Here is a 23,585-nt window from a genome sequence, read left to right on the forward strand (position 1 = left end):
ATGTAATGTGTCCAAATTCTGCTGACTCATTGAGTCAATCACTCACACACACACACACACACACACACACACACACACACACACACACACACACACACACACACGTCTCCAATCACAAGAGTCTTCAGTCTGTCTGTCTGTCTGTGAATGATTGAGTATGTCTCTGTGTGTCTGTCTGCTTTGTGAGTGAGTGTGTTTCATTGTCATGTGTGCTGTGCGTATGGTGTGTGTGTGTGTTGGCTGAGTGCCCCAGTCAGAGCAGAGCTGGTTAAGTCAGGAAGGCCTGGAGTAGACAGGATTTAGAGAGATAACTGGGAGCAGAGCAGTACTACTCCACTCACCCTACAGACCAACAGAGGATAGCTTTCTATTGGACTGGCCTATTGTGGCCTAGCTTTCCCTTTCACAGTGGCTCACATCTTTTTCACATGTCTGTTATTTCACCCAGCCCACTGTTGTGTGAGGGGATGAGAGATGGGGAGACCGAGAGAGTAGAGACCCCTTCCCCTCTCTCTTTCACTCTTTCCTTCTCTCTCTCTCTCCTTCTGATAAGCATATCTACCCTCAGCCGCTGGGCTAGAGAACAACAGGCCCATTGTGTGTGTGTGTGTGTGTGTGTGTGTGTGTGTGTGTGTGTGTGTGTGTGTGTGTGTGTGTGTGTGTGTGTGTGTGTGTGTGATCAGTGGCAACCTGCCTCATGTGGGTCAGCAGCCACAGATCAGAATGACTTTTCTGGATGTCTCAATTCTGCTCCCACTAGTGTTGGGAGGAGTTAGAACAGACCTCTAGTGTTGGGAGGAGTTAGAACGGACCACTAGTGTTGGGAGGAGTTAGAACGGACCTCTAGTGTTGGGAGGAGTTAGAACAGACCTCTAGTGTTGGGAGGAGTTAGAACGGACCTCTAGTGTTGGGAGGAGTTAGAACAGACCTCTAGTGTTGGGAGGAGTTAGAACGGACCACTAGTGTTGGGAGGAGTTAGAACGGACCTCTAGTGTTGGGAGGAGTTAGAACAGACCTCTAGTGTTGGGAGGAGTTAGAACAGACCTCTAGTGTTGGGAGGAGTTAGAACGGAAAACTAGTGTTGGGAGGAGTTAGAACGGACCTCTAGTGTTGGGAGGAGTTAGAACAGACCTCTAGTGTTGGGAGGAGTTAGAACGGACCTCTAGTGTTGGGAGGAGTTAGAACAGACCTCTAGTGTTGGGAGGAGTTAGAACAGATCTCTAGTGTTGGAAGGAGTTAGAACAGATCTCTAGTGTTGGAAGGAGTTAGAACAGATCTCTAGTGTTGGGAGGAGTTAGAACAGACCTCTAGTGTTGGGAGGAGTTAGAACAGACCTCTAGTGTTGGGAGGAGTTAGAACAGACCTCTAGTGTTGGGAGGAGTTAGAACGGACCTCTAGTGTTGGGAGGAGTTAGAACGGACCTCTAGTGTTGGGAGGAGTTAGAACGGACCTCTAGTGTTGGGAGGAGTTAGAACGGACCTCTAGTGTTGGGAGGAGTTAGAACGGACCTCTAGTGTTGGGAGGAGTTAGAACGGACCTCTAGTGTTGGGAGGAGTTAGAACGGACCTCTAGTGTTGGGAGGAGTTAGAACAGACCTCTTGGCCTACACTGTCGAATACCAATATCACACTTCTACAATTACAATACCAAGACTGTGTGTGTGTGTGTTAAGCTTTGTGCACTGTGTGAAGAAGTGCTAAATGTAATATTGATATAGTTCTCATTTGCATTGCTACTGGTGCTGGCCCAGGTTAGGTTTGTGTGTGTGTGTGTGTGTGTGTGTGTGTGTGTGTGTGTGTGTGTGTGTGCATGTGATTGTGCGTGACTGTGTGTGACTGTGTGTCTGTGCCTAGTCAATGATAGTTACATTTTACAGCAACCAACAGTCTATTGAGTGGCTCATTTATTACTCCTACTATATCGGTGTAGCGTCTGTAGTGAGAGAGGATGGAGGGCTGGGGGGTTGCAGACAGACAGACAGACAAAGCAGTTGTGCGTTTCTGTGTGTGTTTGTGTAAAACCATATCCCAGGGTGTATCAACCTGTCCCATGGCTTCTGGCCTTTTACTGGAAGAGGAAGCGAGTGTGGTCATGTGACCAAAAATATTCAACATTTTCCCGCGTGAGTCATTTGGCTGGGAATGCCAACCCAGCTGGGATTGAGAACGTTGGGAATGTCATGCTGGCATCAGAAACATGAGGAAAATTAGAAATGTTCGGAAGAAGAGAATAGGAAAGGAGATCAGAGGGGATATGAAGAGAGGGGATGAGAGGAGAAGAGAATAGGAAAGGAGATCAGAGGGGATATGAAGAGAGGGGATGAGAGGAGAAGAATCCCAGAGCCGACTAGGGGAAAGATCTGTCGATGTGCCCTTGTGCAAGGCACTTAACCCTAATTGCTGCGAAGTCGCTCTGGATAAGAGTGTCTGCTAAATGAAAAATGAGAAGAGGGGATGAGAGAGGGGGTGAAGGGGAGAGGGGATGAGAGGAGAGAATAAGATGATAGGAGGAGAGGGGATAAGAGGAAAGGAGATAAGGGGGGAGAATGAGTTGGAGGGGAGAGAGCGAGAGGGATTAATACATCTGGACTGTTACTACAGGATATAACCTACTGTAGCTAGAGGACAAGAGATCTGGACTGTGACTACAGGATATAACCTACTGTAGCTAGAGGACAAGAGATCTGGACTGTGACTACAGGATATAACCTACTGTAGCTAGAGGACAAGAGATCTGGACTGTGACTGCAGGATAAAACCTACTGTAGCTAGAGGACAAGAGATCTGGACTGTGACTACAGGATATAACCTACTGTAGCTAGAGGACAAGAGATCTGGACTGTGGCTACAGGATATAACCTACTGTAGCTAGATTACAAGAGATCTGGACTGTCACTAGCTACAGTTGGTTATATCCTGTAGAGGACAAGATATCTGGACGGTGTTGGTTTGTGTAGGTGGACTGGTGTACATGTAGGCCCAGGTCTGTCAATGTGGTTTCAGTGTCTATGTTGTTCCTTTTCCTCTGCTCAGCAGTCACCACTCTCTGTAAACAGGAAGCAGCTCAAACAGCTCCTCAACCCTCAAACAGCTCCCCAAACAGCTCCTCAATCCTCAAACAGCTCCTCAAACAGCTCCTCAACCCTCAAACAGCTCCTCCATCCTCAAACAGCTCCTCAAACAGCTCCTCAATCCTCAAACAGCTCCTTCGTTGCTGCTGGAGTGAAACATGCTTTTATAAGCTCAATCATTGCACAACAATTCAAAATGCAATCGCGTGTTAAAAACTGTTTTTATGGCCATAATTAAAAAGAGCTACTATTTTTTTTTTTTTTACTGGTAATTAAAGCGTGCTTCCCATTCGCTAATCAAGTGCTGTTGCATCTTTAGAGCTCCTGTCTTTCTACATTTCATGTGACAGATATTTTCATCTCTGTCACATCAAACCTCTCGTATATATGCGTTGCACTGTTTTCCCGCTAACTCCATTATTGAACGAACATTCGCACGTAACCTACTGCCTTGTGCGCATTGATGCGCTTATGATGTGTAGAAATAATAGTTTATAAACATTATACGCTAAACGTTCTGATCTGTTTCATCAGCCTCATTGCTTTTTAAAGTTTTGTTTGTGTATCCTAGACCTACTGGTTGTATGGCTTTGGGATCTATCGTCCCACAACTGTCCCAGAGTCTGTTTTGAAAAGGCTATTTATTTTGTTGCACCAATAGAATAGGTCAACTTTTCTACTATGGGTGATTGTAGATTGACAGGCTAGTGATAATCGTTACTGGTCTTGTTGACCGAGGAAAAGTAAATGTGGACAGTTATTCTAACATCTTCAAATTAGTATCAGAATTTGATAGGAAGGACAGACGCTGTGTCATCCTGGAGTTGCATGTTCTGTTAAGATGAATTAACATAATGTGATTTCTGTCATCCTGAGCACTGTGGGTGTACGCCCTCATCAGGTTAAATTACTTAAATGTCTGGAAAATTTCAATGTTACCACCATACAGGTTGCAAAATAGTTTTTCGATGTGCCGATTCCTTGGCACGTGGTTTATGAACTGATATACAAAACAACGCTGGATTCAAAGCTTAGAGCTTTTCAACTGAAATGATTATACCGAATTCTTGTTGTGTGGGGAATGTTATGTGGGGATACAACCAATGGAATGTTATGTGGGTACAACCAATAGAATATTATCTGGGGATACAACCAATGGAATGTTATGTGGGGGATACAACCAATAGAATGTTATGTGGGGGATACAACCAATATAATGTTATGTGGGATACAACCAATGGAATGTTATGTGGGGGATACAACCAATAGAATGTTATGTGGGGATACAACCAATGGAATGTTATGTGGGGGATACAACCAATAGAATGTTATGTGGGGGATACAACCAATGGAATGTTATGTGGGGATACAACCAATGGAATGTTATGTGGGGATACAACCAATAGAATGTTATGTGGGGGATACAACCAATAGAATGTTATGTGGGGATACAACCAATGGAATGTTATGTGGGGGATACAACCAATAGAATGTTATGTGGGGGATACAACCAATAGAATGTTATGTGGGGATACAACCAATGGAATGTTATGTGGGGGATACAACCAATAGAATGTTATGAGGGGATACAACCAATAGAATGTTATGAGGGGATACAACCAATAGAATGTTATGTGGGGGGATACAACCAATAGAATGTTATGTGGGGGGATACAACCAATATAATGTTATGTGGGGGATACAACCAATATAATGTTATGGGGGATACAACCAATATAATGTTATGTGGGGGATACAACCAATAGAATGTTATGAGGGGATACAACCAATATAATGTTATGTGGGGGATACAACTAATAGAATGTTATGAGGGGATACAACCAATAGAATGTTATGTGGGGGATACAACCAATAGAATGTTATGTGGGGGATACAACTAATAGAATGTTATGAGGGGATACAACCAATAGAATGTTATGTGGGGGATACAACCAATAGAATGTTATGTGGAGGATACAACCAATAGAATGTTATGTGGAGGATACAACCAATAGAATGTTATGTGGGGGATACAACTAATAGAATGTTATGAGGGGATACAACCAATAGAATGTTATGTGGGGGATACAACCAATAGAATGTTATGTGGAGGATACAACCAATATAATGTTATGTTGGGGATACAACCAATAGAATGTTATGTGGGTACAACCAATATAATATTATCTGGGGATACAACCAATATAATGCTATGTGGGGGATACAACCAATAGAATGTTATGTGGGGGATACAACCAATAGAATGTTATGTGGAGGATACAACCAATAGAATGTTATGTGGAGGATACAACCAATATAATGTTATGTGGGGGATACAACTAATAGAATGTTATGAGGGGATACAACCAATAGAATGTTATGTGGGGGATACAACCACTAGAATGTTATGTGGGGGATACAACCACTAGAATGTTATGTGGGGGATACAACCAATATAATGTTATGGGGGATACAACCAATATAATGTTATGTGGGGGATACAACCAATAGAATGTTATGAGGGGATACAACCAATATAATGTTATGTGGGGGATACAACTAATAGAATGTTATGTGGGGATACAACCAATAGAATGTTATGTGGGGGATACAACCAATAGAATGTTATGTGGGGGATACAACCACTAGAATGTTATGTGGGGGATACAACCAATAGAATGTTATGTGGGGGATACAACCACTAGAATGTTATGTGGGGGATACAACTAATAGAATGTTATGAGGGGATACAACCAATAGAATGTTATGTGGGGGATACAACCACTAGAATGTTATGTGGGGGATACAACCAATAGAATGTTATGTGGGGGGATACAACCAATAGAATGTTATGTGGAGGATACAACCAATATAATGTTATGTGGGGGATACAACTAATAGAATGTTATGTGGGGGATACAACCAATGGAATGTTATGTGGAGGATACAACCAATAGAATGTTATGTGGAGGATACAACCAATGGAATGTTATGTGGTGATACAACCAATAGAATGTTATGTGGAGGATACAACCAATAGAATGTTATGTGGAGGATACAACCAATATAATGTTATGTGGGGGATACAACCAATAGAATGTTATGTGGGGGATACAACCAATAGAATGTTATGTGGAGGATACAACCAATAGAATGTTATGAGGGGATACAACCAATAGAATGTTATGTGGGGATACAACCAATGGAATGTTATGTGGAGGATACAACCAATATAATGTTATGTGGAGGATACAACCAATAGAATGTTATGAGGGGATACAACCAATAGAATGTTATGTGGAGGATACAACCAATAGAATGTTATGTGGGTACAACCAATAGAATGTTATGTGGGTACAACCAATAGATGGTATGTGGAGGATACAACCAATAGAATGTTATGTGGGGGATACAACCAATAGAATGTCATGAGGGGATACAACCAATAGAATGTTATGTGGGGATACAACCAATGGAATGTTAAGTGGAGGATACAACCAATGGAATGTTATGTGGGTACAACCAATAGAATGTTATGTGGGTACAACCAATAGATGGTATGTGGAGGATACAACCAATAGAATGTTATGTGGGGGATACAACCAATAGAATGTTATGTGGGGGATACAACCAATAGAATGTTATGTGGGGGGATACAACCAATAGAATGTTATGTGGAGGATACAACCAATATAATGTTATGTGGAGGATACAACCAATATAATGTTATGTGGGGGATACAACTAATAGAATGTTATGTGGGGGATACAACCAATGGAATGTTATGTGGAGGATACAACCAATAGAATGTTATGTGGAGGATACAACCAATGGAATGTTATGTGGTGATACAACCAATAGAATGTTATGTGGAGGATACAACCAATAGAATGTTATGTGGAGGATACAACCAATATAATGTTATGTGGGGGATACAACCAATAGAATGTTATGTGGGGGATACAACCAATAGAATGTTATGTGGAGGATACAACCAATATAATGTTATGTGGAGGATACAACCAATAGAATGTTATGAGGGGATACAACCAATAGAATGTTATGTGGGGATACAACCAGTGGAATGTTATGTGGAGGATACAACCAATAGAATGTTATGTGGGTACAACCAATATAATGTTATGTGGGTACAACCAATAGATGGTATGTGGAGGATACAACCAATAGAATGTTATGTGGGGGATACAACCAATAGAATGTCATGAGGGGATACAACCAATAGAATGTTATGTGGGGATACAACCAATGGAATGTTATGTGGAGGATACAACCAATGGAATGTTATGTGGGGGATACAACCAATAGAATGTCATGAGGGGATACAACCAATAGAATGTTATGAGGGGATACAACCAATATAATGTTATGTGGGGGATACAACTAATAGAATGTTATGTGGGGATACAACCAATAGAATGTTATGTGGGGGATACAACCAATTGAATGTTATGTGGGGGATACAACCACTAGAATGTTATGTGGGGGATACAACCAATAGAATGTTATGTGGGGGATACAACCACTAGAATGTTATGTGGGGGATACAACTAATAGAATGTTATGAGGGGATACAACCAATAGAATGTTATGTGGGGGATACAACCACTAGAATGTTATGTGGGGGATACAACCAATAGAATGTTATGTGGGGGGATACAACCAATAGAATGTTATGTGGTGTTATGGTGAGTAAATGAGGACCCAAAAGCGAACTAACTTAAACAGAGCTTCTTTAATAACCAAACATAGGTAGGCTCAGATAGACCGGCAGATTCCGACAGGACAGGACAAGGTTACAGCAAACATGACGATAGTCTGGCTCAGGCATGAAACACAAACAAACAAGAATCCGACAAGGACAGGAGCAGAAACAGAGAGAGATATAGGGACCTAATCAGAGGGAAAAAAGGGAACAGGTGGGGAACGGGGTGAATGGGTAGTTAGAGGAGACAAGGGACAGCTGGGGGAAAGCGGGGGAGAAAAGGTAACCTAACACGACCAGCAGAGGGAGACAGGGTGAAGGGAAAGGACAGAGACAAGACAACATGACAGTACCCCCCCACTCACCGAGCGCCTCCTGGCGCACTCGAGGAGGAAACCTGGCGGCAACGGAGGAAATCATCAATCAGCGCACGGTCCAGCACGTCCCGAGAGGGAACCCAACTCCTCTCCTCAGGACCGTACCCCTCCCAGTCAACTAGGTACTGATGACCACGGCCCCGAGGACGCATGTCCAAGATCTTACGGACCCTGTAGATAGGTGCGCCCTCGACAAGGATGGGGGGGGGGGGGGGAAGACGAGCGGGGGCGCGAAGAACGGGCTTAACACAGGAGACATGGAAGACCGGGTGGACGCGACGAAGATATCGCGGAAGAAGAAGTCGCACTGCGACAGGATTAATGACCTGAGAGATACGGAATGGACCAATGAACCGCGGGGTCAACTTGCGAGAAGCCGTCTTAAGGGGAAGGTTCTGAGTGGAGAGCCAAACTCTCTGACCGCGACAATACCTAGGGCTCTTAGTTCTACGCTTATTAGCAGCTCTCACAGTCTGCGCCCTATAACGGCAAAGTGCAGACCTGACCCTCTTCCAGGTGCGCTCGCAACGTTGGACAAAAGCCTGAGCGGAGGGGACGCTGGACTCGGCGAACTGAGATGAGAACAACGGAGGCTGGTACCCGAGGCTACTCTGAAAAGGAGATAGCCCGGTCGCAGACGAAGGAAGCGAGTTGTGGGCGTATTCTGCCCAGGGGAGCTGTTCTGACCAAGACGCAGGGTTGCGAAAAGAAAGACTGCGTAAGATGCGACCAATAGTCTGATTGGCCCGTTCTGCTTGACCGTTAGACTGGGGGTGAAAGCCGGAAGAGAGACTGACGGAAGCCCCAATCAAACGGCAAAACTCCCTCCAAAATTGAGACGTGAATTGCGGACCTCTGTCCGAAACGACGTCTGACGGAAGGCCATGAATTCTGAAAACATTCTCGATGATGATTTGTGCCGTCTCTTTAGCAGAAGGAAGCTTAGCAAGGGGAATGAAATGAGCCGCCTTAGAGAACCTATCGACAACCGTAAGAATAACAGTCTTCCCCGCTGACGAAGGCAGTCCGGTGACAAAATCTAAGGCGATGTGAGACCACGGTCGAGAGGGAATAGGAAGCGGCCTGAGACGGCCGGCAGGAGGAGAGTTACCGGACTTAGTCTGCGCGCAGACCGAACAAGCAGCCACGAAACGACGCGTGTCATGCTCCCGGGTGGGCCACCAGAAACGCTGGCGAATGGAAGCAAGCGTACCCCGAACGCCAGGGTGGCCGGCTAACTTGGCAGAGTGAGCCCACTGAAGAACGGCCAGACGAGTAGGAACGGGAACGAAAAGAAGGTTCCTAGGACAAGCGCGCGGCGACGGAGTTTGAGTGAGTGCTTGCTTTACCTGCCTCTCAATTCCCCAGACAGTCAACCCGACAACACGCCCCTCAGGGAGAATCCCCTCGGGGTCAGTGGAGGCTACTGAAGAACTGAAGAGACGAGACAAAGCATCAGGCTTGGTGTTCTTAGAGCCCGGACGATAAGAAATCACGAACTCGAAACGAGCGAAAAACAGCGCCCAACGCGCCTGACGCGCATTAAGTCGTTTGGCAGAACGGATGTACTCAAGGTTCCTATTAGTCCAAACGACAAAAGGAACGGTCGCCCCCTCCAACCACTGTCGCCATTCGCCTAGGGCTAACCGGATGGCGAGCAGTTCGCGGTTACCCACATCATAGTTACGTTCCGACGGCGACAGGCGATGAGAAAAATACGCGCATGGGTGGACCTTGTCGTCAGAGAGGGAGCGCTGAGAAAGGATGGCTCCCACTCCCACCTCTGACGCGTCAACCTCGACAACGAACTGTCTAGAGACGTCAGGTGTAACAAGGATAGGAGCGGATGTAAAACGATTCTTGAGGAGATCAAAAGCTCCCTGGGCGGAAACGGACCACTTAAAGCACGTCTTGACAGAAGTAAGGGCTGTGAGAGGAGCTGCCACCTGACCGAAATTACGGATGAAACGACGATAGAAGTTCGCGAAGCCGAGAAAGCGCTGCAGCTCGACGCGTGACTTAGGGACGGGCCAATCAATGACAGCTTGGACCTTAGCGGGATCCATCTTAATGCCTTCAGCGGAAATAACAGAACCGAGAAATGTGACGGAGGAGGCATGAAAAGTGCACTTCTCAGCCTTCACAAAAAGACAATTCTCTAAAAGGCGCTGGAGGACACGTCGAACGTGCTGAACATGAATCTGGAGTGACGGTGAAAAAATCAGGATATCGTCAAGGTAAACGAAAACAAAGATGTTCAGCATGTCTCTCAGGACATCATTGACTAATGCCTGAAAGACAGCTGGAGCGTTAGCGAGGCCGAAAGGAAGAACCCGGTATTCAAAGTGCCCTAACGGAGTGTTAAACGCCGTCTTCCACTCGTCCCCCTCCCTGATGCGCACGAGATGGTAAGCGTTACGAAGGTCCAACTTAGTGAAAAACCTGGCTCCCTGCAGGATCTCGAAGGCTGAAGACATAAGAGGAAGCGGATAACGATTCTTCACTGTTATGTCATTCAGCCCTCGATAATCTATGCAGGGACGCAGAGACCCGTCCTTCTTCTTGACAAAAAAAAACCCCGCTCCGGCGGGAGAGGAGGAGGGGACTATGGTACCGGCGTCAAGAGCTACAGACAAATAATCTTCGAGAGCCTTACGTTCGGGAGCCGACAGAGAGTATAGTCTACCCCGGGGGGGGGTGGTTCCCGGAAGGAGATCAATACTACAATCATACGACCGGTGTGGAGGAAGAGAGGTGGCCCTGGACCGACTGAACACCGTGCGCAGATCGTGATATTCCTCCGGCACCCCTGTCAAATCACCAGGCTCCTCCTGTGAAGAAGAGACAGAGGAAACAGGAGGGATAGCAGACATTAAACATTTCACATGACAAGAGACGTTCCAGGAGAGGATAGAATTACTAGACCAATTAATGGAAGGATTATGACAAACTAGCCAGGGATGGCCCAAAACAACAGGTGTAAAAGGTGAACGAAAAATTAAAAAAGAAATGGTTTCACTATGATTACCAGAAACAGTGAGGGTTAAAGGTAGCGTCTCACGCTGAATCCTGGGGAGAGGACTACCATCCAGGGCGAACAAGGCCGTGGGCTCCTTTAACTGTCTGAGAGGAATGTCATGTTCCCGAGCCCAGGTCTCGTCCATAAAACAGCCCTCCGCCCCAGAGTCTATTAAGGCACTGCAGGAAGCTGACGAACCGGTCCAGCGTAGATGGACCGACAAGGTAGTGCAGGATCTTGAAGGAGAGACAGGAGTAGTAGCGCTCACCAGTAGCCCTCCGCTTACTGACGAGCTCTGGCCTTTTACTGGACATGAAGTGACAAAATGACCAGCGGAACCGCAATAGAGACAGAGGCGGTTGGTGATTCTCCGTTCCCTCTCCTCAGTCGAGATGCGGATACCTCCCAGCTGCATGGGCTCAGCACCCGAGCCGGCAGAGGAAGATGGTAGTGATGCGGAGAGGGAGGCGACGGAGAGCGCGAGCTCCTTTCCACGAGCTCGGTGACGAAGATCAACCCGTCGCTCAATGCGAATAGCGAGTTCAATCAAGGAATCCACGCTGGAAGGAACCTCCCGGGAGAGAATCTCATCCTTTACCTCTGCGCGGAAACCCTCCAGAAGACGAGCGAGCAAGGCCGGCTCATTCCAGCCACTGGAGACAGCAAGAGTGCGAAACTCAATAGAGTAGTCTGTTATGGATCGATTGCCTTGACATAGGGAAGACAGGGCCCTGGAAGCCTCCTCCCCAAAAACAGATCGATCAAAAACCCGTATCATCTCCTCCTTAAAGTCTTGATACTGGTTAGTACACTCAGCCCTTGCCTCCCAGATTGCCGTGCCCCACTCACGAGCCCGTCCAATAAGGAGAGATATGACGTAGGCGACACGAGCAGTGCTCCTGGAGTAAGTGTTGGGCTGGAGAGAAAACACAATATCACACTGGGTGAGGAACGAGCGGCATTCAGTGGGCTCCCCAGAGTAACACGGCGGGTTATTGATTCTGGGCTCCGGAGATTCGAAAGCCCTGGAAGTGGCCGGTGGATCGAGGCGGAGATGGTGAACCTGTTCTGTGAGGTTGGAGACTTGGGTGGCCAGGGTCTCAACGGCATGTCGAGCAGCAGACAATTCCTGCTTGTGTCTGCCTAGCATCGCTCCCTGGATCTCGACGGCTGAGTGGAGAGGATCCGAAGTCGCTGGGTCCATTCTTGGTCGGATTCTTCTGTTATGGTGAGTAAATGAGGACCCAAAAGCGAACTAACTTAAACAGAGCTTCTTTAATAACCAAACATAGGTAGGCTCAGATAGACCGGCAGATTCCGACAGGACAGGACAAGGTTACAGCAAACATGACGATAGTCTGGCTCAGGCATGAAACACAAACAAACAAGAATCCGACAAGGACAGGAGCAGAAACAGAGAGAGATATAGGGACCTAATCAGAGGGAAAAAAGGGAACAGGTGGGGAACGGGGTGAATGGGTAGTTAGAGGAGACAAGGGACAGCTGGGGGAAAGCGGGGGAGAAAAGGTAACCTAACACGACCAGCAGAGGGAGACAGGGTGAAGGGAAAGGACAGAGACAAGACAACATGACATGTGGAGGATACAACCAATATAATGTTATGTGGGGGATACAACTAATAGAATGTTATGTGGGGGATACAACCAATGGAATGTTATGTGGAGGATACAACCAATAGAATGTTATGTGGAGGATACAACCAATGGAATGTTATGTGGTGATACAACCAATAGAATGTTATGTGGAGGATACAACCAATATAATGTTATGTGGAGGATACAACCAATATAATGTTATGTGGGGGATACAACCAATAGAATGTTATGTGGGGGATACAACCAATAGAATGTTATGTGGAGGATACAACCAATAGAATGTTATGAGGGGATACAACCAATAGAATGTTATGTGGGGATACAACCAATGGAAAGTTATGTGGAGGATACAACCAATATAATGTTATGTGGAGGATACAACCAATAGAATGTTATGAGGGGATACAACCAATAGAATGTTATGTGGGGATACAACCAGTGGAATGTTATGTGGAGGATACAACCAATAGAATGTTATGTGGGTACAACCAATAGAATGTTATGTGGGTACAACCAATAGATGGTATGTGGAGGATACAACCAATAGAATGTTATGTGGGGGATACAACCAATAGAATGTCATGAGGGGATACAACCAATAGAATGTTATGTGGGGATACAACCAATGGAATGTTATGTGGAGGATACAACCAATGGAATGTTATGTGGGTACAACCAATAGAATGTTATGTGGGTACAACCAATAGATGGTATGTGGAGGATACAACCAATAGAATGTTATGTGGGGGATACAACCAATAGAATGTTATGTGGGGGATACAACCAATAGAATGTTATGTGGGGGGATACAACCAATAGAATGTTATGTGGAGGATACAACCAATATAATGTTATGTGGGGGATACAACTAATAGAATGTTATGTGGGGGATACAACCAATGGAATGTTATGTGGAGGATACAACCAATAGAATGTTATGTGGAGGATACAACCAATGGAATGTTATGTGGTGATACAACCAATACAATGTTATGTGGAGGATACAACCAATAGAATGTTATGTGGAGGATACAACCAATATAATGTTATGTGGGGGATACAACCAATAGAATGTTATGTGGGGGATACAACCAATAGAATGTTATGTGGAGGATACAACCAATAGAATGTTATGAGGGGATACAACCAATAGAATGTTATGTGGGGATACAACCAATGGAATGTTATGTGGAGGATACAACCAATATAATGTTATGTGGAGGATACAACCAATAGAATGTTATGAGGGGATACAACCAATAGAATGTTATGTGGGGATACAACCAGTGGAATGTTATGTGGAGGATACAACCAATAGAATGTTATGTGGGTACAACCAATAGAATGTTATGTGGGTACAACCAATAGATGGTATGTGGAGGATACAACCAATAGAATGTTATGTGGGGGATACAACCAATAGAATGGCATGAGGGGATACAACCAATAGAATGTTATGTGGGGATACAACCAATGGAATGTTATGTGGAGGATACAACCAATGGAATGTTATGTGGGTACAACCAATAGAATGTTATGTGGGTACAACCAATAGATGGTATGTGGAGGATACAACCAATAGAATGTTATGTGGGGGATACAACCAATAGAATGTTATGTGGGGGATACAACCAATAGAATGTTATGTGGGGGATACAATCACTAGAATGTTATGTGGGGGATACAACCAATAGAATGTTATGAGGGGATACAACCACTAGAATGTTATGTGGGGGACACAACCAATAGAATGTTATGTGCGGGATACAACCAATAGAATGTTATGTGGGGGATACAACCAATAGAATGTTATGTGGAGGATACAACCAATGGAATGTTATGTGGGGGATACAACCAATAGAAAGTGTATGTGGAGGATACAACCAATAGAATGTTATGTGGAGGATACAACCTATAGAATGTTATGTGGGGATACAACCAATAGAATGTTATGTGGGGATACAACCAATAGAATGTTATGAGGGGATACAACCAATAGAATGTTATGTGGGTACAACCAATAGAATATTATGTGGGGGATACAACCAATAGAATGTTATGAGGGGATACAACCATCCCAGTTGTCCAGGTTTGGCTGTGAAGAGACAGAATCATTACATCACTTGTTTTGGTACTGTTCATAGTGGAGGTCAGCCGATTAATTGGAATGGCCGATTAATTAGGGCCGATTTCAAGTTTTCATAACAATGGTAAATCTGTATTTTTGGACGCCGATTTTTATTTTTATTCTTAAATATATATTTTCACAACTAGGCAAGTCAGTTAAGAACACTTTCTTATTTTCAATGATGGCCTAGGAACGGTGGGTTAACTGCTTTGTTCAGGGGCAGAACGACAGATTTGTACCTTGTCAGCTCAGGGATTCAATCTTGCAACCTTACGGTTAACTAGTCCAACGCTCTAACCACCTGCCTCACGAGGAGCCCGCCTGTTACGCGAATGCAGTAAGAAGCCAAACTAAGTTGCTAGCTAGAATTTAACTGGTCTTATAGAAAACAATCAATCAATCATAATCACTAGTTGGTCATGGTTGATGATATTACTAGTTTATCTAGCGTGTCCTGCGTTGCATATAATCGATGCGGTGCGCATTCGCGAAAAAGGACTGTCATTGCTCCAACGTGTACCTAACCATGAACATCAATGCCTTTCTTAAAATCAATACACAAGTATATATTTTTAAACCTGCATATTTAGCTAAAATAAATCCAGGTTAGCAGGCAATATTAACCAGGTGAAATTGTGTCACTTCTCTTGCGTTCATTGCACGCAGAGTCAGGGTATATGCAACAGTTTGGGCCGCTTGGCTCGTTGCGAACTAATTTGCCAGAATTGTACGCAATTATGACATAACATTGAAGGTTGTACAATGTAACAAGAATATTTAGACTTATGGATGCCACCCGTTAGAAAAAATACAGAACGGTTCCGTATTTCACTGAAGGAATAAACTTTTTGTTTTCGAAATGATAGTTTCTGGATTCGACCATAATAATGACCTAAGGCTCGTATTTCTGTGTGTTATTATGTTATAATTAAGTCTATGATTTGATAGAGCAGTCTGACTGAGCGATGGTAGGCACCAGCAGGCTCGTTAGCATTCATTCAAACGGCACTTTCGTGCGTTTTGCCAGCAGCTCTACGCAATGCTTTAAGCATTGCGCTGTTTATGACTTCAAGCCTATCATCTCCCTAGATTAGGCTGGTGTAACTGCTGTGAAATAGCTAGCTAGTTAGCGGGGTGCGCGCTAATAGTGTTTCACATGTCACTCGCTTTGAGACTTGGAGTAGTTGTTCCCCTTGCTCTGCAAGGGCCGCAGCTTTTGTGGAGCGATGGGTAACGATGCTTCGAGGGTGGCTGTTGTTGATGTGTTCCTGGTTCGAGCCCAGGTAGCGGCGAGGAGAGATGGAAGTTATACTGTTACACTGGCAATACTAAAGTGCCTATAAGAACATCCAGTCAAAGGTTAATCAAAGGTTAATCAAATTAATCAAAGGTTAATGAAATACAAATGGTATAGAGAGAAATAGTCCTATAATTCCTAGAATAACTATAACCTAAATCTTCTTACCTGGGACTATTGAAGACTCATGTTAAAAGGAACCACCAGCTTTCATATGTTCTCATGTTCTGAGCAAGGAACTGAAACGTTAGCTTTCTTACATGGCATATTGCACTTTTACTTTCTTCTCCAACACTTTGTTTTTGCATTATTTAAACCAAATTGAACATGTTTCATTATTTATTTGAGGCTAAATTGCTTTTATTGATGTATTATATTAAGTTAAAATAAGTGTTCATTCAGTATTGTTGTAATTGTCATTATTACAAAAAAATAATAAGGGAGATTGGGTGGGCTACTTACAGATGGACTATGTACAGCTGCAGCGATCGGTTAGCTGATCAGATAGCTGATGCTTAAAGTTAGTGAGGGAAATATAAGTCTCCAACTTCAGCGATTTTTGCAATTCGTTCCAGTCATTGGCAGCAGAGAACTGGAAGGAAAGGCGGCCAAAGGAGGTGTTGGCTTTGGGGATGACCAGTGAGATATACCTGCTGGAGAGCGTGCTACAGGTGGGTGCTGTTGATGGGAAGGGTTGAGGGTGGGACTAAAATAAATAGATAACTAGTGTGAAATGTGCCATGTGTTTAATGTAGATAGTATGTATCAACTAGAAGTAGAAGCCTAAGTATTGTTGTCCATTAATTTACTCCAATTAGGACAGGGGTGGAAGGGTTAAGGGAACATAATACAATAGAATGTTTGTTTAAAAAAAAAAGTATTGGGGGATTGGAAATGATACAGACAATTACATTGAAAGAACCCACACTCTATCTGCAGTATTACAGCTGATCTTCCCTTGAAAATAAATAATCATTATTTGCTGCCGGTCAAATGTCCGGAGCCACATTTTCCTAACGGAAACCCTGGTGTGTGTGTTGGCATTGTCATTGTTGTTGAGAGCAGAGGATGTCGTCCTTGGAGACCTCTCTGTTTCGGCATACGCTAGCCTCTGACACACACTTACACAGGCGCGCACACACACACACACACTTGTGGACTGTGAACAGACAGCTGGGCTGGCACACAAGCTCATACTCGAACACACACATGCCTCCACAACACACACACAACAGACATACTGCCATGGCCTAACTGCTTGCTGATGGCCAGACAGCTGTTGCTACAACAGTTACACAGCCAACTCCTTTCAGATCTCCTCTTCTACCACTCTTTCTCTCTCTTCTCTCTTCTCTTTCTCTCTCTTTCTCTCTCTCTCTCTCTCTTTCTCTCTCTCTCTCTCTCTCTCTCGCTCTCTCTCTCTCTCTCTTCCAGCTACTAGTGTGGTTGCCATGGTGGTTCTGTGAAGAGTGGTTGCTGGGCTGTGGACAGAGAAAGAGAGAGAGAAGGATGAAGGGGGGTTCTACAGCCATTCTGAGCTGACTTTACATGCTCAGAATGGCCTGACTGTGCTGAAATGGAACTCCTCCACCATGTTTAGTTCCAGAACAGTGGAGCTGTTTATTATCTGTGTTAAGGTACCATACGAGTGTGTGGAGAGAGGACTGTCCTCTACGCTCCTACGCTCCTGATATCCTAACACTTCAAATACTCCTACACCCCGAGTGTGCCCCTCTGTCTCTCTCCTTCCTCAGGAATGGTATTTATACAGACAGAATGGAAACAGGGCAGCGTGGGAGAGGAGGAGAGAATGCAGAGGAGAAAGGAAAGGAGGGTGTTGGCTGAGACTGGATTCTGTAGTGCTGTTGGGGCTAGACGGAGGAGAGAAGAGGAGATGAGAGGAGAGAAGAAGGGAGGAGAGGAGAGGAGAGAATAAGGTAGGAGAGGAGAGAAGGGAGAGAGGAGAGGAGAGAATAATGGAAGAGAGGAGAGAAGAAGAGACGAAGGGAGGAGAGAATAAGGGAGGAGAGGAGAGAAGGAGGGATGGAGGAGAGGAGAGAAGAAGGGAGGAGAGGGGTTCTAGAGAGTGATGTCATAGCATGCGTCAGGGTTTGTGGTTTTGACAGGCATAGCTGGAGCGGCCTGTTAATCACCATGATAATCACCCGACACGGCCCCCAACCTCTGTCTCTCAGTCCCCGTTGAGCTAACGTCTAGTTCTACCTTCCATTGACACAGTCACACCTGGACGGCTGCCTCACTGAGCTGGGGCTACACATGACATGTATGTAGTCTGAAGAACGCCTCAGTGCCTTTAGGAAACATCACATCTCAGTGACATATGAGCGTCTAACGGTTGATTATTTATGTTTTAGCGTGTTTATATGACAGTATATGTTGTTTTGAGCGGATGCGTAGGGGTGACATTTGATGCGTTTGGGTGACATAACATGTATGTTGTTGTAGCATGTTGATGCTCTTTACCGCTGCGCGCGCGTGGGTCTGTGTTTATGCAGATGTGAGAGAGAACATAGTATGTCCCAAAGCTAAGTCAGTCTGTGTGGCACGTGCAAGCGCTTGTCCATGTGTGTGTGTGAGAGCAGAGAATGTGTAATATGTTGTGTGTAGTATGTCAGACAGACATTATATAATGTTTTGAGGCTCTCTGTTAGTGCCCTCAACTCTCTGTTAGAGCTCTCTACTCTCCTTTAGTGCTCTATACTCTCTGTTAGGGCTATCTACTCTCTGTTAGAGCTCTCTACTCTCTGTTAGAGCCCTCTAGTCTCTGTTCGAGCTCTCTACTCTCTGTTAGTGCTCTCTACTCTCTGTTAGAGCCCTCTATTCTTTGTTAGAGCTCTCTACTCTCTGTTAGAGCTCTCTACTCTCTGTTAGTGCTCTCAACTCTCTGTTAGAGCTCTCTACTCTCTGTTAGAGCTCTCTACTCTCTGTTAGTGCTCTCTACTCTCTGTTAGAACTCTCTACTCTCTGTTAGAGCTCTCTACTCTCTGTTAGAGCTCTCTACTCTCTGTTTGTGCTCTACTCTCTGTTTGTGCTCTCTACTCTCCGTTAGTGCTCTCTACTCTCTGTTAGGGCTCTCTACTCTCTGTTAGAGCTCTCCACTCTCTGTTAGAGCTCTCTACTCTCTGTTAGTGCTCTCTACTCTCTGTTAGAGCCCTTTACTCTCTGTTAGAGCCCTCTATTCTCTGTTAGAGCCCTCTATTCTCTGTTAGAGCTCTCTACTGTCTGTTAGAGCCCTCTATTCTCTGTTAGAGCTCTCTACTCTCTGTTAGAACCCTCTACTATCTGTTAGAACCCTCTACTCTCTGTTAGAGCTATCTACTCTCTGTGGAATGTGTTGTTGGTAGACCTGGCTGTCTGCTTTGGAGAGGAGCCTAGTGACTGCTATCTGCTTCACTGTTATTAACACCTCACACACCTGACCTCACACACACAAAACCACACAAGCACACTTACACAGACAGACACACACATATCTACACACACTCACTGGGCTAGAGAACGCAAACTGGCAGGAGATTCAGTGAGCCACTGGCTTGAGAAGATGGGGGGGAGGGAGGGAGGGAGGGAGAATTAGAGAGATGCATGGACATCCTCCTATCATTGGTACTAGATAGGGTGATGTTTTGTGCTGCCTGCCTGGGTCTGGAGGGATGGATGGATGCAGGTTGGTGATGATTGCCAGGCAGTGTAGCAGTGTATTTATAGATGCTCTCCTTGCTTGTTCTTCTCTAATCTTCACATTACACTACAACTGAAACACTCATTTTCTAGCTCTGCATCACAGAGCATGGTGTGTGTGTCGAGGGGGTTACACACACACACACACACACACACACACACACACACACACACACACACACACACACACACACACACACACACACACACACACACACACAGCCCACTGGGCACACACTGGTTGAATTAACGTTGTTTCCATATAATTTAAATGAAATGACTTTGAACCAACGTGGAATAGACGTTGACTTGACGTCTGTTCCCAGTGGGAGATCTCTTTGCCATCAGACGCTGAAGGACGACATTATCTGCTACAGTGGAAACCCAATGCCTCGCATTCACACATTCTGTCAGGATAAAGCCCCACTAGACCAGACTGATGTCTTGGTTGTATGTAGGCCAAGGACCAGACTGTGGTTCTGGAGGGCGACATTCTCTCTCTCTCTCTCTGTCTCTCTCTTACTCTCTCTTTCTCTGTCTCTCTCACTGTCTCTCTCACTGTCTCTCTCTCCCTCTGTCTCTCTCTTTCTCTGTCTCTCTCTTTCTCTGTCTCTCTCCCCCTCTGTCTCTCAGTCTCTGTCTCTTTCTCTCTGTCTCTCAGTCTCTGTCTCTTTCGCTCTGTCTCTCTCGCTCTCTGTCTCTCTGTCTCTGTCTCTCTCTCTCTGTCTCTCTGTCTCTCTTTCTCTTTCTCTCTTTCTCTGGGGGGGTTTATTTCTGTTTGTCAGAAATAGAAGATTAATCCCCTGAAATGAGCAGCTCTGAGAATCTTCACCCCTCCCTCAATCCATTCCTCATGCGTCACTCCGGCCTCTCATCCTGCTGCTGGTTCTTGAGCCTCCAGTGTAGCGTGTGTGTGTGTGTGTGTGTGTGTGTGTGTGTGTGGGGTGTGTGTGTGTGTGTCTTTGTACCATCACAGGTTCATCTTTGGCTGGATGTTATTTGTCTTCTTTGATTGAAATATATTTGAGCCCATTGAAACCATAGAGGATTGGTCTTGGGAGGTGAGACATACTGAGGCGGCTGTGAAGCTGTGAGCAGTGAATAATGCTGATGACAGAGATGATCTGGATCCTGCTCTATGTTCTGAGTGATAGACAGCCAGGTGATATGATGTGATGGTGATGATGCGTTTCCTGCCACAGAGGGAAGTGGTGAAGGAAGTGTGTGTTAGCCTGTTGAGTGACACGCCGTCTGATCTCTCTTCCGCTCCCCGTGACGCCGTTCGTTCTCTCTCTCTGGATGACGTCACTCCTGCGTGTGTGTGTCCCTGAGGTGTGATGGGAACACTGTGGCGGTGGGTTGGGCCAGGTCGGGTCCAGAGTGATGGGTCAGGATGGGAAAACCATCGAGTAGGAACATGTCGTGTCCACACAGAGGAGAGGAGTGAGAGACAGATCACTGAACAGGGGCTTCCTGAGCCCTTCTGAACTCTCACACTGTAGAAGGCTGTAAACCACACGCCAGTGGACACTGTCCCTGATGCAGTGAAACAAATAGAATTAACATTGAAGAATGAAGTGAGCTTTATGCAACATGTTTCCGGATACAGACCCATCACACCTCTTTGTTGGTCTGAAGTCTGACGAGTTAGTCTTGTTTCTACGTTAAACCACACTAGTCTTCTCATGGTCTTGCCAGTGGGGCGACACTTGGACTCAGGTCTGTACTGTCTGTGTCTGTATGTGTGAGGGAGTTGCTTGAAGACTGACCAATGTGTTTCTGTGTCTCCAGGGAGCATGTTTGAGTGACAAGCGAAGGAGGAAGTGGGATCTCTGAAGCTCCTCCCCCTGCTGGTGGAGCCTCTGTACATCTGGACCAGAGACCCCTTTACTCAGCAGGACAGGTACAGCTGTGTGTGTGTGTGTGTGAGAGAGGACCAGTTCTGTTAGTTTTACTACTACAGCTTTCACATGGCTAAACTGTAGTCATCCGACATTGACTCCACCAGGTCAATATGACACAGAGGGGCTGATAGAAGTCTGCTGGGTCAAACTGCTCACAGAGATGCTTGTGTGTGTGTGTGTGTGTGTGTGTGTGTGTGTGTGTGTGTGTGTGTGTGTGTGTGTGTGTGTGCGCAAAGCCTCAGAGATGTAGTCACCACGCCCTAATTACAAGAGCAATTAAAAGAGCAATTACACAGGATTCATAGAGGCCAGGGGGAGGAGGGGAGTTGTGGTTTATAAGACTGGTTGTGTGTGTGTTGGTGCTAGGAAACACCGTCACAGTGACAGTAATGTGTATTGATTCCAGTCCTAAAATGCCTGAGTGAATTGAGATTGAAGTGTTTCATTCCACTTTGCATTGGTGCCAAGCTTTGCATCAGTAATCAATTTGACAGTGCTTTTATTTTGCCTTTGTGGGCAGTTTCTCTCTCTTTACCCCTTCCTCTACCTCCCTCTACCTCCCTCTACCTTCCTCTCACTCCCTCTCACTCCCTCTACCTCCCTCTACCTCCCTATCACTCCCTCTACCTCCCTCTACTTCCCTCTACCTCCCTCTACCTCCCTCTACCTTCCTCTACCTCCCTCTACCTCCCTCTACCTCCCTCTACCTTCCTCTACCTCCCTCTACCTCCCTCTACCTCCCTCTACCTTCCTCTACCTTCCTCTACCTCCCTCTACCTCCCTCTACCTCCCTCTACCTTCCTCTACCTTCCTCTACCTTCCTCTACCTCCCTCTACCTTCCTCTACCTTCCTCTACCTACCTCTACCTCCCTCTACCTCCCTCTACCTCCCTCTACCTCCCTCTACCTTCCTCTACCTTCCTCTACCTTCCTCTACCTACCTCTACCTCCCTCTACCTTCCTGTACCTCCCTCTACCTCCCTCTACCTCCCTCTACCTTCCTCTACCTACCTCTACCTCCCTCTACCTTCCTCTACCTTCCTCTACCTCCCTCTACCTTCCTCTACCTCCCTCTACCTTCCTCTACCTCCCTCTACCTTCTTCTACCTCCCTCTACCTTCCTCTCACTCCCTCTCACTCCCTCTCACTCCCTCTACCTCCCTCCCCCTATCACTCCCTCTACCTCCCTCCCTCCCTCTACCTCCCTCCCTCTACCTCCCTCCCCCTCCCTCTACCCCTCTCCCTGTACCTCCCTCCCTCTACCTCCCTCCCCCTCCCTCTACCTCCCCCTCCCTCTCCCTCCCCCTCCCTTTACCTCCCTCTACCGCCTTCCCCCTCCTTCTACCTCCCTCCCCCTCCCTCTACCTCCCTCTACCGCCTTACCCCTCCTTCTACCTCCCTCCCCCTCCCTCTACCTCCCCCCTCTACCTTCCTCTACCGCCTTCCCCCTCCTTCTACCTCCCTCCCTCTCCCCCTCCCTCCCTCTACCTCCCTCCCCCTCCCTCTACCTCCCTCCCCCTCTACCTCCCCCTCCTTCTACCTCCCTTCCCCTCTACCTCCCTCTACCTCCTCTCACTCTCCCTCCCTCTACCTCCCTCCCCCTCCCTCTATCTCCCTCCCTCTACCTCCCCCTCCCTCTCCCTCCCCCTCTCTCTACCTCCCTCTACCGCCTTCCCTCTCCCTCTACCGCCTTCCCCCTCTACCTCCCCCTCCCTCTCACTCCCCCTCCCTCTACCTCCCTCTATCTCCCTC

At 46.0% G+C, this 23,585-nt stretch overlaps 1 protein-coding gene across 7 annotated transcripts in view; it reads left to right on the forward strand.

Annotated features, from left to right (window-relative positions):
- The window catches only part of LOC110508149 (polypeptide N-acetylgalactosaminyltransferase 1), a 73,130-nt gene that overhangs the window by 11,532 nt on the left and 38,013 nt on the right, over positions 1–23,585 (forward strand). For 5 of the 7 annotated variants that reach the window (XR_016492309.1, XR_016492308.1, XR_016492311.1 and 2 more), the window contains exon 2: positions 21,721–21,832. The gene's annotated coding sequence lies outside the window, so the exon portion shown is untranslated. Of the gene's footprint in view, positions 1–16,805; positions 16,902–21,720; positions 21,833–23,585 lie in introns of all 7 variants that reach the window. The other 2 variants (XR_016492312.1, XM_090222611.1) reach the window with 1 other exon arrangement.

This window comes from Oncorhynchus mykiss, chromosome 3 (assembly GCF_057628025.1).
Source record: "Oncorhynchus mykiss isolate SJ-2025 chromosome 3, ASM5762802v1, whole genome shotgun sequence".
Classification (NCBI taxonomy): Eukaryota; Metazoa; Chordata; class Actinopteri; order Salmoniformes; family Salmonidae; genus Oncorhynchus; species Oncorhynchus mykiss.